Genomic DNA, 14,523 nt, shown 5'->3' on the forward strand with positions numbered 1-14,523 from the left:
GTTTCACAATAAATGAATTAATAATGTAATTTCCGTTTTGTACAGCATGTACTTCTAGTTTTTGGTTGCATTAAATGCAAAGAAATTAGTGAAAATATAGCTGATGGCCTAGCTAGGCCTATTATTACCACTACTACTAAGTCTACTATGACCACTACTACTAGGCCTACTATCACCACTACTACTAGATCTATTATTACCACTTCTAATAACTAGGTCTCACTACTACTAGGCCTACTGATACCACTACTACTAGGCCTATTATTACCACTACTACTAGGCCTACTATTACCACAAGTCGACTTGGTTGGCGAGTTGGTATAGCGCTGGCCTTCTATGCCCAAGGTTGCGGGTTCGATCCCGGGCGAAGTCGATGGCATTTAAGTGTGCTTAAATGCGACAGGCTCATGTCAGTAGATGTCAGTATATTTACTGGCATGTAAAAGAACTCCTGCGGGATAAAATTCCGGCACATCCGGCGACGCTGATATAACCTCTGCAGTTGCGAGCGTCGTTAAATAAAACATATTTATTTGTTACCACAAAAACTAGGCCTACTATTACCACTAATACTAGGCCTACTATTACCACAAAAACTAGGCCCAGTACTACCACTAAAGCTACTCCTACTATTACCACAACTACTACTCCTACTATTACCACTACTACTACGCCTACTATTACCACTACTACTACGCCTACTATTATCACTGCTACTAGGCCTATTATTACCACTACTACTAGACCTATTATTACCACTACTACTAGGCCTACTATTACCACTACTACTAGGCCTATTATTACCATTACTACTAGGCCTACTATTACCACTACTACTAGGCCTACTAATACTACCAAAACTAGGCCTCCTATTACCATTACTACTAGGCCTATTACCACTAGTACTAGGCCTCTTATTACCACTACAACTAGGTCTATTATTATCACTACAACTAGGTCTATTATTACCACTACTATTAGGCCTACTATTACCACTACTCCTAGGACTACTATTACCGCTACTAATTGTATTAAAAAGTCTGTACTGACCTCTAACTTAGTGGTCATCAACTACACAATGAATAGATTGTTTTATGATAAAATTTATGCTCATTATATTTTTAATCAGTTTCCAGAATTTTTATGATCTCATATTTCACCACTAAATATATATTTTCTAAGCACCATATAAGTACCTTCCTCTTCCTTTGCATGAAAGGACTGAAATATAGATCATTTTAAATATTACAGTAAATATCCATTATTATGTCCTTAAAACAATACTAGTAATACTGAAAATTAATGTTGACATTGCCATTATTCAATATTTCACATACTTATCCCGAGTGTATATGGGTGATTTAATTTATTTTTTAGAATATCGCCAAAGATGAATCACTATAATACTTTAATAAATATAGCGCTCCTCTGCCATTCATGTTTATTTCATCACGACTCATCCTTTGTAAAAGATGTTTAAAACAGTGTCTGTCACCAGGCTACATCAATTGATTGTGGTACTGTTTTCGAATTTCGCTCCGCAAACACTCCTTTTAATGGCGGATGCTAGCCGATTCAATTTGTGACATTTTTCTTGCCTGCCACTCACGGGTACAGATGCCTCAAACTAGCAAGCTGTCTCGTTCGCGCAGGAGCATAGAGCACTTCTCCCCTACCACTGCCCGCCTACTGCTGTGCACTGTGGACTAGAACGGTACAGCTCAGTTCTAATAACAGTTGAGAAGGCTGCATAGGGAGGGTACATCTTGAATACATTGTCAAGAGGTCAACTTTTCAGGTAATATGACTATACCTGGGTATCGGAGCCTCCGTTAGCTCTACTACTTCCCCTATCCAGGCAGCTTCCTAGTTTAAGGCCTCTGTATGTGTCTCTAGCAAGTATTACAAACTCTTTGGGCTCTACTTATCTCCGCTCCTCGAGAAGACCGAGTCTTTGTTCTGTGTCTTTGCCGCCGTGCAGTGTCTCTCCGGTGACTCAGTATCATGCTGACTACACGGCGATAGAGGCCCACCATGTGAGCACATCAAATTTTGGTTCAAAAGAAAGTCCAAAACATCTCGAAGACGTTGTAGGGCTTCATGAAGAAGGAGGAAGATACTACTCCATGAAATCTAGAACTCATTAGATTGCATGGCAATAGCTTATTTATTTTTTCTGATTTTATTTGGATTCCCATAGGTGGTGTACTCTGTATAACAAAGACTGTACATTCCGCAGCTGACATGGCTAGTCATATCTTACATGCGCAGCACAATTTCAAATGGCAGTATTTAGATATTCCTGTAAACAGATAAACCACTATGTTCAAACGAGTTTTCAGTTACGCACGAAGATAAAGTGTAACACGTGACTTCTTTATTATGTTACTAACTCAACGGAAACAATACATTAAACAAAAGATACGTATAATGGCTTTCGGTTAACCACGTTTCTTTCGTGTCATCATCGCCAGTGCCACTACCACAAACATTACCACCATATTAGTAGTAGACCTACCACCACTATTGCTATCGTTGGCACTACTATTACAATAATTATCATTATCATCGTCATTATAATCAGTCATAACGACACGCAGGACAGTTTGGGGCTCAAAGTACAATATCCATACATAATAAAGTTCTGATATAGACTCAAACACCCAATTATTACTTTTCACTAATAACACTGGTAAACAAATTTTAATCAACTTTCTGCTTATGTTAATTTTTTAGTGGTTTATTAGTAACGCTGATCACGAATATCACATCAGTTTTTTCATAGTGTCAACGGTTTGGATGATGTAAGCAATTTATATTTGATTAAAACAGAAAATTAGTTAATTTGTAATATATCAAAATTCCAATAAACTTTTTGCTTATGTTGATTTTTTAGGATTATACCAGTAACTCTGACCCGCTGATCACGAATATCACATCAGTTTTTCTGTAGTTTCAACAGTTTGGATGATGTAAGCAATTTAAATTTGATTAACACAGTAAATGATATTTATTTGTAACATTGTAAGAAAACAGTTTCAAACCTAGGACAGTCACTAACACTACTTCAATAAATCAAGAGTTACATGTAAATACACAAATATAATACAGGAATGCAAAATAGTTAACTCCTATGACCTAGAATGACTTAGAAAATATACAGGGTGACAGCTCGAATGTACCTAATTTCAATTGTATGTGACTGGTAAACGGTTGAAGATAGAAACCTACAGTAACGTTTATATGAAAGGAAAACTCAACAAGTTTCGATATGCACATCACTATATCTCTACGTGAGCTCCAGCTGTCACTGTGATGATATTGAGGCAATGAACGACTTCTTGCCAAGCACATTGGAGCATGTCTTCTGGAATGCTCTCAATACCCTCTATAATGCGCTCCCGAAGATCACGAAGGTCTCTGACTGGGGTGGCGTACACTTTATCTTTGATGTAGCTCCAGAGAAAGAAATCGAGCGGTGTTAAATCCGGAGATCTCGGGGGCCAAGCGATTGGTCCTCTAAAGTCAGGATCAGCACCGAGACGGTCTAGCATCATATTAGTGAATTCCACTCGTTTGGGTTTGTCATCCGGCTCCAGACGTTGCATTAACTGCACTTTGTATGCGTACAGTTTGAAACGTTTGTGGACAATTCGTTGCAATGTTGATTTTGGTACTTAAAGTTCCCGCGAAGCTCTTCTTAATGACTTCTGCGGGCTTCGTTCATACGCAGCTTTAACATTTGCAACCATTTCGTCGGATGTTCTACGACCACCACCATGCTTCTTCAACATCGATCCGTAGCTAAAAATGATCGTGCCACTTCTTAATGCTTTTAGCAGTTAGAGCATCATGGTTAAACACTCGCCGATTCTCCCTTTGAACTCTTAACAATTGATTTAAACTCCGCACACCACAACACAGTTTGCGCTTTCGTCTGCGGTGTCGCCATTTTTACAATCGATACAATCTTCGAAAAGAAACCGTGTCTGCGCACCATCTACCGACAGGATTCGAAACTTGTTGAGTTTTCCTTTCATATATAAGTTACCGTAAGGTTCTATCTTCAACCGTTCACAAGTTACATACAATTGAAATTAGGTACATTCGAGCGGTCCACTCTATATAACTGTCATTAATTTAGAACTTTTTCCTTGCTTAATTCACGAAGTAATTACAGACTCAATGCACTTGTTATGATACTGAGCGTCAACAATAGGTATTTATACGCAAGAGTCATGTTGCGACCTAGCGGATATCAATGTAAATAGTGCATGTACATATTGCTAAACCAGCATTCTCAGAAATAAAATATCCCGATATAATCCAAAATATTGACACTACGACAAAAACCATTATCGGATTCGTGTTCAGCGTATCGAAATCTGTAAGAAATGATAAAAAAAACAATAATAAGCAAAATCTTGTTTACCAGTGTAATTTGCACACAAGGCACGCGTGTGACTAAGAACTTATAGTATAAGTGGTGTATTCGCATATTAAACTTTCATTAGGGTACAGAGAGCACCGCTGGTCATACCAATTCATTGTCTTAAATGCCAATGCATACATTTTTTAGTACATAGGTTGTTCAATACGTTTTGCCTCCTTGAGTGTAACTCGTTTTTTAATTGATAAAATTGAAAGATGTTACACTCAAAAAAAAAGTTTGAAATGTCCTCTTTTCGAGGAGTATGCCATCACCGGCGTTGATGCACTTCCGCCATCGGTGCACTAGTTCCTGGATGCCGTCCGAAAAGAATGAGGCCGCCTGTTGACTGCATTGGTGACTTTGCCAGAGGCTAAGGCATGTCCATGGGGTGCAGGCATTCAAACTCCCCTCGTCCCAAGAAGTTCAAGACACAAAATTATCAGCTAGAAGAATCATATCATTTGGGACTGTGATGGTGTGAAGCTGGTTGAATTTCTGAAACGTGGCGCAACCGTCACCTCAGATCGCTACGTACAGACGCTTCAGAAATTGCGTGAACGTCTGGGTAGAGTTCGTTCGCTGAAAGATGTGAATGTGATCATTCAATGCTTTGCCCCACACAAGTCGGGAAACAATTGCCGCGTTGGAAAAGCTGTAGTTCCAAGATGTTTTGCAGTGTTGCCAACTTTAGCGACAAGTTGCTATATCTAGCGGTTTTGAGGTGTCTAACGACAAAAATTACGAAATAGTGACCAACGACTTTTTTGGAGTTTTTATTAATCATTTGCTGACATAGCCTATTTAGCGATTTTTGCGTTTTGTCATTTTATCTGTTTTTAATCAGATGTATTTGGAAACATTTTTAATTTGACAATATTTTGACATTTTTAATATTATTATAGAGAAAATATTATTTTCCTTGGTATAGACTAATTTCAAAACTTCATAAGAACAACCTTGCACAGCGTATCATGATATCTTGGATAATCTCCTGTATTATCTTTCTTTTGGCGAATTTTTGGCGCTGTTAAATGGTGCAGTAAACATTTTTGGGTTGAGGTGTACCAGTAGACTATGAGTACAAATATTCAGCCGAGGCTACCTCTAATAATTTTCTATGATTGCTTTGGCAGTACTTCCTCACGTATTTAGAACGCCTGTTCAGCCAGCTTAACTTAGTGAAACCAAAACTACGCAACATAATTCATATCAAAACAGCTAATGCTATACTTCACACCAGGAACAGCTTGAGAATTGCAGAAAAAACGAGTTACAAATAACATATTTCCTGAAAATGTTCTGCGGAAGACTGGAAATACTGATGCGTATAATACGTTCCACTTTCGGCTTATATGAATCCCTGTCTTCCACGTCAGCAGCTACAGAGGAGGATATGGATGATTTATATCTCTAAAAGTAACGATACATTTTTGCTATTGTTAATTTTTTATTTTATTTTAGTCGGTTATTTAACAACGCTGTATCAACTACGAGGTTATTTAGCGTCGATGAGATTGGTCATAGCGAGATGGTATTTGGCAAGATGAGGCCGAGGATTCGCCATAGATTACCTGGAATTCACCTTACGGTTGGGGAAAACCTCGGAATAAACCCAACCAAGTATTCAAGCGGGGATCGAACTCGCGCCCGAGCGCAACTTCAGACCGGCAGGCAAACGCCTTAACCGACTGAGCCACGCCGGTGGGCGCTATTGTTAATCTTAAGCGTTTCTTTACATACGCTTTTTTTACTTGTAGGCCTAAATTCAAATTCAACATTTGACATCTTATTTGGCGACTTTGAAGTGACGATTGTTGGCAATACTGATGTTTTGCCTGACCACCTTATAGTCCGAACCTGGCGCCACCTGACTTCTGGCGCTTTCCGAAGCTCAAGGAACATCTGAAGGTCACATGCTTCGCGTCCAACGAAGAAGTCACCAATGCAATGCGTTGTTGGTGTCGTCAATAGGCGGCTTCATTCTTTTCCGAAGGCATGCAGAAATTAGTACACCGATGGCGGAAGTGCATCACGAGGATTAGCCATGAACTATCTGACCTTACAGTTGGGAAAACCTCGAAAAAGACACAACAAGGTAATCAGCTCAAACGAATACATATAGGTACTGTACGTATAAACATGTTTATGATCAATATATTTTTTTTTCATCACAGTGTAGCATACTTCATTGACTTTTTGAGGCCAGAATGCATCTATGCATTTAGGCTTACATCAGCCTATTGTGCGCCCTATACTTGACTATTGTTCTAGTCCGACAGATGGCACGAATGACATTAGTGAATACGATACTGACAGGTAGAGCATTCTGACTCAGACCTAACAGCGATGTCTCATTCCTAGATGAGTATCCAATAAGCCACAGGACCTGGAGATCCAAACACTTTATAATGTCAGCATTGGAAACCCTTACTAATCCTTATGCTACCTCCACACTCTCGCCGAGTCGACCCGATTGCCACTCGGCGAGCGCAAACCGTGTTGTTGCGAGCGATGTACCCGTCCACACTCTCGCCGAGCCGAGCCGAGGCGAGGCGAGGCGAGACGTTCAGTTGTGACGTGTACACGATGGAAGCTACCGAATTGCCGCTGCATCAGCTCTGTATGCGCTTAGTTATTACAACTATTGGTAACATATCACATCAAAAAAGTCGGAAGCCTCGGATAAAAAAGATGGTGGATGAAGCTATACACAAAAATCGGACGAGATGAATTTGCCGATATTACATTATTTCTCATTTAGTATACTGTAACTTGTCTATGAACATTTCCAACGTGGCAACGATTTTATTATTACACAATATATCGACTCTAATGTTATCACAATATCTTAATAGGAATTTATAAATGATTAATAAAAAATGACTAGTCATTTGTTTGCCAAGATAATTAAAGCCATTTAAAACTACATATTAATTTATATTGCAGGGACATGATAGAAAATATCTTTAACGAACAATTTTTGTGAACCATCAGGAGAATTTGATAACTTCTGTATCGCCAATTATTTCGAAGAAAGACACAACTGAGAAAAGCGATACCAGACAAATTGCGGCTCGCCATATTGGCAGCTAGAATAACTGAAATATATTGAACAGACAGTCGCGGAAATTTGATAAGTGGTGGTCCTCCAGCTTCGGGTTTGGGCGAAGGACTAATAACCCATCACCGTAAAAAAAAGAGCTTGTTGCGAAACCTCAATATAAAATTTATCTTTTGAAAAAGTGGAAAAATTCCAGTACGTTGGAGCAACAGATAAATGACACTCGAGGGGAAATTAAACGCAGAATAAATATGAGAAATGCCTGTTATTATTCAGTTGAGAAACTTCTGTCATCCAGTCTGCTCCCGAAAATGCTGAAAGTTAGAATTAAAAAAAAAACAGTTACTATATTACCGGTTGTTCTGTATGGTTGTGAAACTTGGACTCTCACTTTGAGAGAGGAACAGAGGTTAAGGGTCTTCGAGAATAAGGTGCTTAGTAAAATATTTGTGGCTAAGAGGGATGAAGTCACAGGAGAATGGAGAAAGTTAAACAACGCAGAATTGCACGCATTGTATTCTTCACCTAACATAATTAGGAATACTAAATCCAGACGTTTGAGATGGGCAGGACATGTAGCACGTATGGATGAATCCAGAAAAGCATATAGAGTGTTAGTTGGAAGACCCGAGGGGAAAAGATCTTTGGGGAGGTCAAGGTGTAGATGGGAGGATAATATTAAAATGGATTTGTGGCAGGTAGAATATTATGCTAGGGACTGGATTAATTATTTTCAGAATAGGGACCGATGGCGGGCTTATGTGAGGGCGGCAATGAACTTCCGGAGTCCCTAAAAGTCATTTGTAAGTAAGTAATTGAGTACAAGAGTCTACACCAATGGTATTCACTAGAAATTAAAGGAGAGCCGAAAGTGGAAAATAGGAACTTGCCGAGAGCCACAATGCATTTTACAGTATTGAAGCTTAGCAAATGCGCAGATTTTTAATTATTATATAATTTGGTGTATTATTATTATTATTATTATTATTATTATTATTATTATTATTATTATTATTGCTATTATTATCATCAGCATCATCGTGATCATTATCAAATATGTATAATATATTACTGATATTTTGAAGTTAAAGAGCGGACTCTGCTATCCTTATGCAAATCATACGATACGAGCAGGTTGATTTGATGTTTTATTTCACCTGTAATCTGTTTTGAATGAGTTTGGAAATTTAGAAAATAAAGTGTCACATACAGCTAGAAGACACTCTTAACAATCACCGAATCTATAAAGAGCTACGTGGCACGATGCTTTTGTTGTCAATTGATTTTTATGTACAGGGAATACATTACTTTCTGTACAGATATTAAGGAATTTTTAACATTTTCAGGTTCTCTATCTTTGATTGAGAATCTTTTGAGTACCTGTTACAAAAATTTGAATGCACGCTATGTCTATTAAGATAAAAACATTTATAACGCAGTATTATATCAAGACATAGTAAGACATGAGACATGACACTGCAGTACCTTCTTTAAAATGAAAACAAATGCGCGTTGTTGTTGAACACCTTCACTGGCAGTAAGGATGCAGAGTAACCAAAGATTTCCCCAGTTGCACATTATTACAGAAATTAAAAAGAAAAGGTAAAAAAATAGTAATAGCAGGCCTAATATTAATTCAATAGCCGCAATAAATCACTTTAAGAGCCGCATGCGGTCCGCGGGCCGCGTAGTGAGAACCATTGATCTGCACTTTTTGTTATTGTATCTGGGGTGACGCTCGGGTTCACCATTCGCTTCCTTTGACTCGGACACCAAAAACCGACACGGAGCAGAGCGCAGGCGAGTGCGAGTCTAGGCGAGACACGGCGAGGCGAGGCGAGCGCACCATCCACACTCTCGCGCTCGCCTTGGCTCGGCTTGACTCGGCGAGAGTGTGGAGCTAGCATTTAGACTTTACCCCAGTCTAATTTAACTATCGTAGATGATGCATGGAATGAGAGAGAGGCGGAGTGTGTTAGTGGAATGAAATAGGAAAACGGGAGTACCTTGAGAAAACCATATGCACTTTTTTATTATTCCGCTTACTGTTTTCCCTCCCACGCCTTTAGAACGAACGTAACTTTGTTCTGCCGTTATCTATTTCTGATTTAGATAACGATATAACTCACTAAACTTCCAAATACACGAATGCCCGCGATGTTCAGTGCGCATACTAGAACGAACATTGGCAAAGGCTTGTTGTCGAATTTGTGACAGCTGAATGGTATAAGTTTGACTATCTACAAAACAAAAGTTACTTGTTCGAGTCCCGCTCATCGCTTAATTCTCAGCGGAGGAGGAACGATCATCCAACCAGAACGGAGATGTCGTGTTGTTAACACTATGATCCCCCTATTTGTTATAGCTGCTATCGAAACTGGTCGAAATTTCATAAGCAAATTTTTTCTTCTCCCATGAGGACTCGAACCAGCGCGCATTTCGTAGCGCGATTCGTAGGAATGATGCCTTTGACCTTAGACCACGACGCTACGGCTCGGGACAAGCAATATCATTAACAGAATAATTAAAACCTGCTCCGTAGGATTGCGTTACAAATAGATTGTATTGTTTCTTTTTCAGACGTAATAGTCTCTCTCCTTGATACATAACGGTGTTACAGACAACACTTTTTTTGTTTGTTTTGTTTTTAATCAAGAGAGATTATGGTACAGAGATCCTAGGTAAGTTATGGAGAATGTAATGCCATTAACATTCCTTGGATGACAACGATATAAAATAAGTGATACAAATTCAATTTAAATGCATACCAGAAGTAAAGTAGATCGATCTGCTTTACAACAGTATTCAATATTGCAATGAGCAGATTCAACACACGATGTAAGCTCAGAATCTGCGCAGGTACAACATGAATACTATGTCACGACGAATGCATTCGAAGCTGACGGCCACTTTTTTCATCAGTTCTCAAACTTCGTGAGTGAAACCACTGACTTAATTGGTACGCTGATCACAGATGGGTATTCGTCTTTTTGCGGAAATACAAACATTGTGACCTCCTACGCTGTTGACCTTCGCCAAGTACCGGATGCGGAAGTGTAACAAGCGCAACACTCGCTGAATTTCTGTCTGACTTCGCAATGATGAATTCAGTTTGCGGTAACTCACTGTACGTGATTGGAATTATTATGAAGCTATTGAAGAATAAATTAACCAGTTCTCCTCTGCGGCTCAAACGATGGCGTTTCCATTTACAAATTCGAAGGACCTTGAAGAAAAGATCTATGAATAATTGTGGCTGCAATTATGAAAGTGAAGTACATTTGTTTTTATCCGGGGATGAAATATTAGCTAACCGTAGTCTGAGCAATTATTAGGATATGGATTTGAAAATGCATGAAAGCTACGCCATTAAATTCGAATACCTCTTTAAAACAGAAATATTTTGTAGGCTTATTGGAAAAAATGGGTAGCCTAAATATATAGAAAAACAAAGAGACGTACCAAATTTTTCCTGTTAAGTCCACGATTTGTGTTTCTGTTGGAAGTCCCATGCCATGTATGTGTGTATGTATGTAAGTATGTATGTATGTATGTATGTATGTATGTATGTATGTATGTATGTATGTACAAAAATGACATGCGAAATATGTATACAAGTTAAAATTTCTATCAAACTAAAAATCCGAACAATACGTTAATAAATATGTTAATCTTGTTTATACAAATATACAGGGACATCATTTTATTTTTACTTCAATTTTTATTGTACCTGAGTTTTTGAATGTACTTCACTCCCGCCCCTTCTACTAATGAAGTTCCAACTCCACACAGAACCAAGACCGCAGATAGTAAGCAGTGCTGAGTTACTGAGTATAGTACGTTCCAGAAATATGTTCGCGTTTTCCAGTGACGAAAGAGCTTTCAATATTGAATCATATTTTCGCACAGGTACTGTCCGTTTGCCTACGTCGCATCCCGATTTCCCCCACCTGCTTCTGCTCGCCCCTCTGTAAAAGCTGGGCTGTTTTAGCTCTTTTCTGAAAACATTAATTTCTGTTAGGAATTGGACGTTTACGTAATATTATACAGCTGTTTAATTTAATTTAAATAAAAGGGCCTCGTTACGTAATTAACTGTCACGTGATTTCCTCCCTTTCTACAATCCTGCGGCATAACCACTTGGACGGACAGTAGACAGCATGTCTGAGTAATTTTATATTTTCGGGTCGGGCAGAAGTGAAGCTTAAATTTACAGTACGTAGAGTAGGTACACAATTATTTCAACATGAGTTACTAGTACGAAGGACGAAACTGGCAATTGGAATTAGATGCAATAGTCTATAGTGCGATAATATGCACAAAAGAACTGAAGCCTGTATGGAAATGAACGGCCACCATTTTCAAAATTGTATTTAAATATTCATATTATGATTATTTTTCAATTTAACTTCTTTCTCTATATTGTATCCTAATGTGCTGTAGACAGTATATTTACTCGTACATTGCATAATGAATACGTTCGCATGGATAACTCACTTCGTGAGTAAAAACACTTATTCTTAATACAGTACTGTACTTTGATTAAAGAAAAACCTAATGAAAATTATCAAACTCAAAATCGCGATATTTCCTAGTTTACGTAAATGGATGAACTACTTTTCTTCCATCCTATACCTAGTAGAGTGATTTATGTTTTACGCCAGTATCATCGAACTCCAGTCGTGGAGGGGGGAGCAAGCGGTGTTTCCGGTTCTCTAAAGGTATAGACAGGTTAATATTAAAAATGTTAGTAAAAATAAAATGATGTCCCTGTATATGTACAGATATGTTCTATAATGCGTTGTTAGCAGAAGAGGAGATTAGCCACGGGCGTAGCTCAAGCAGTAGCGCCTTTGCCTGCTGATCCGAAGTTGCACTCGTACGTGAGATTGATTCCCGCTTGAGCTTTTTTTTTAAGTTTTCCCCAACCGGAAGGCAAATATCAGGTAATTATGACGAATCCTCAGCCTCATCTCGCTAAATACCATCTCGCAATCACGCTAAATAACAAGAAGAAACTACCTATTGAAGGCTACACTGCAAGGAATGGTGAACGAGAGAAAATTTGGGGCAGAAAAATATATCAGATGACATATACACGGTTCTTATACGGAGACTAAGAGGAAGACAAAAAGGAGAGAAAATTCGAGAATGTTGGATTTGCAGTGAAAGACCTACCCTTAAGCAGAAAACTATGAATGAATTAATGAATAGGTCTACTCTATAATAAAATTATCAAATATTAGGTTCAAGAGACTAGGTGTTTATCCCTTGTCATATGCTGTCCTATATTGTCTCAGAAGTGAGTGACCCTGTGCCGTGTTAACCACACAGTCATAATGGTACGTAATGTGAGCTTGCCTTTAATGTCATTTTGAACACATACCTTCTCTTGCATGACAGCATTAACTATGAGGCTATGTAACAGACGAAATTGGTAATAGTGGGGACAGTTAGAGAGATGAGTCGTAGTTGGGAAAAACTTCGAAAAAGAGGAAACCAAATGATTAGTCTTAGCGGGAATCGAACCAACGCCCGAGCAAGAGTCAGTTTTGCTAACTCCTTAGTTAACGTCGATGACGATAGATGGATGGATGGATGGATGGGGAATGGGCGGATGGACGAATAGAGGAACGGACAGATAGACCGACAGTATAAATGAATGGATCAATGGATGGATGGGTGGGTGAGTGGGTGGGTAGATAATAGACACAATCACTGAAATGTTAATAATTGTATGTTTATGTCGAGTTTGCTGTGTTTATAATAATTATTGATGTTCAGTTATTAATGAGCTAATCAACTAAGTAATATGCTTAATAGTAGTAATAATAATAATAATAATAATAATAATAGTAGTAGTAGCAGGTCTTAGTATTAAAGATAAAGATAAGCTCACAGAATCTCATTATGACAAGAGCCCCCTGCATGAGTATAGCTAACTTTCTTTGTTACTTGCCAAGGAAGCTACTCCTAGCAATACATAGGCCTATTCACTTTTCTTTTAACTATGTCTATAAGTCATCTCAGTATTGTTCGTAGACTCTATCATATTTTAAGCTATCCATCTTTCTTTCTGTTCACTCCAGGATCATTTAGCTACACACCCACTGTCTACCTTCCTTCTTACTGAAGAGATCCACCCAACACTCGTAGTGTCCTATGTTGCTCTTTCCCAGTCTTGGGTCCCACGTCGTTATCAGAGCTCACCTTGTCAAATTAAGTCTGCACACGTGGCCACTTCACTTCCACTTCAGTCTTCGTGCTGCCGTCACCATGTTACTCATGCCCATCTTCTTATGTCCCTCAGGGAGACATATTTTAAGCTCTGCCTTGTCCTATTCTAGCGATCATGTTTGGCAACCATACAGAAGAACAGGGATCACACATTTCTCCAGCACTTTTTTCGTCATCAGGGTTTGGTATTTGTCATTCACAATGGACTGTAGACTCCAAAATTTCTGCTAAGCCAGGACTATCTTCCCCTTCATTTTTTTTTTTTTTTTTTGTACATGTGTTGTGAAAGGACTTTGTCTGTCCAAGTTGTGTGTAGTCTGTGACTTAGTCCAGGGTTACGTCGCTGATTTTGATTTCAATTTTCGTGTGATTTGTCACTGACTTCGTTTTGTTCGGATTCATGGCTAGTCAAGCATCTTGATTTATTGTTCGGGTCCTCCAGCATTTTGTCAGCTCGTTAGCGGATTTTGCGAACAAGACAACACCATCAGCAAAGAGGTGGTTTGTTAGTTTTCTGCCATTTATGTGTATGTCGTGCTTTTCTCATTTGAGTTTTCGAAAGAGGTTTTCCAGTAAACTTGTGAATAGCTCACAATACCAATACCGGCATCTAAAACACGGCTAGCGTCTCTATTTTGTAGCCAAAGGTAAGCTAAAGCTATTGTTATTAGTTATACAGACTAGTACTGAAAGAATCACTCTCTGTTTTAGAGGATCGAGCGTGACTGGTGATTCAAGGTTGCGTCCTGGCGTGGGTTCGAATTCCGCTTTAATAATTTTTCGAGATTTTCTC

The 14,523-nt window shown here is 38.7% G+C and overlaps 1 protein-coding gene across 3 annotated transcripts in view; it reads right to left on the reverse strand.

Annotated features, from left to right (window-relative positions):
• Positions 1–14,523, reverse strand: part of LOC138705815 (transcription activator GAGA-like) — a 334,341-nt gene that overhangs the window by 183,438 nt on the left and 136,380 nt on the right. The window lies entirely within an intron of this gene.

The sequence above is a fragment of the Periplaneta americana genome, chromosome 9 (genome assembly GCF_040183065.1).
Source record: "Periplaneta americana isolate PAMFEO1 chromosome 9, P.americana_PAMFEO1_priV1, whole genome shotgun sequence".
In the NCBI taxonomy this organism is placed as follows: Eukaryota; Metazoa; Arthropoda; class Insecta; order Blattodea; family Blattidae; genus Periplaneta; species Periplaneta americana.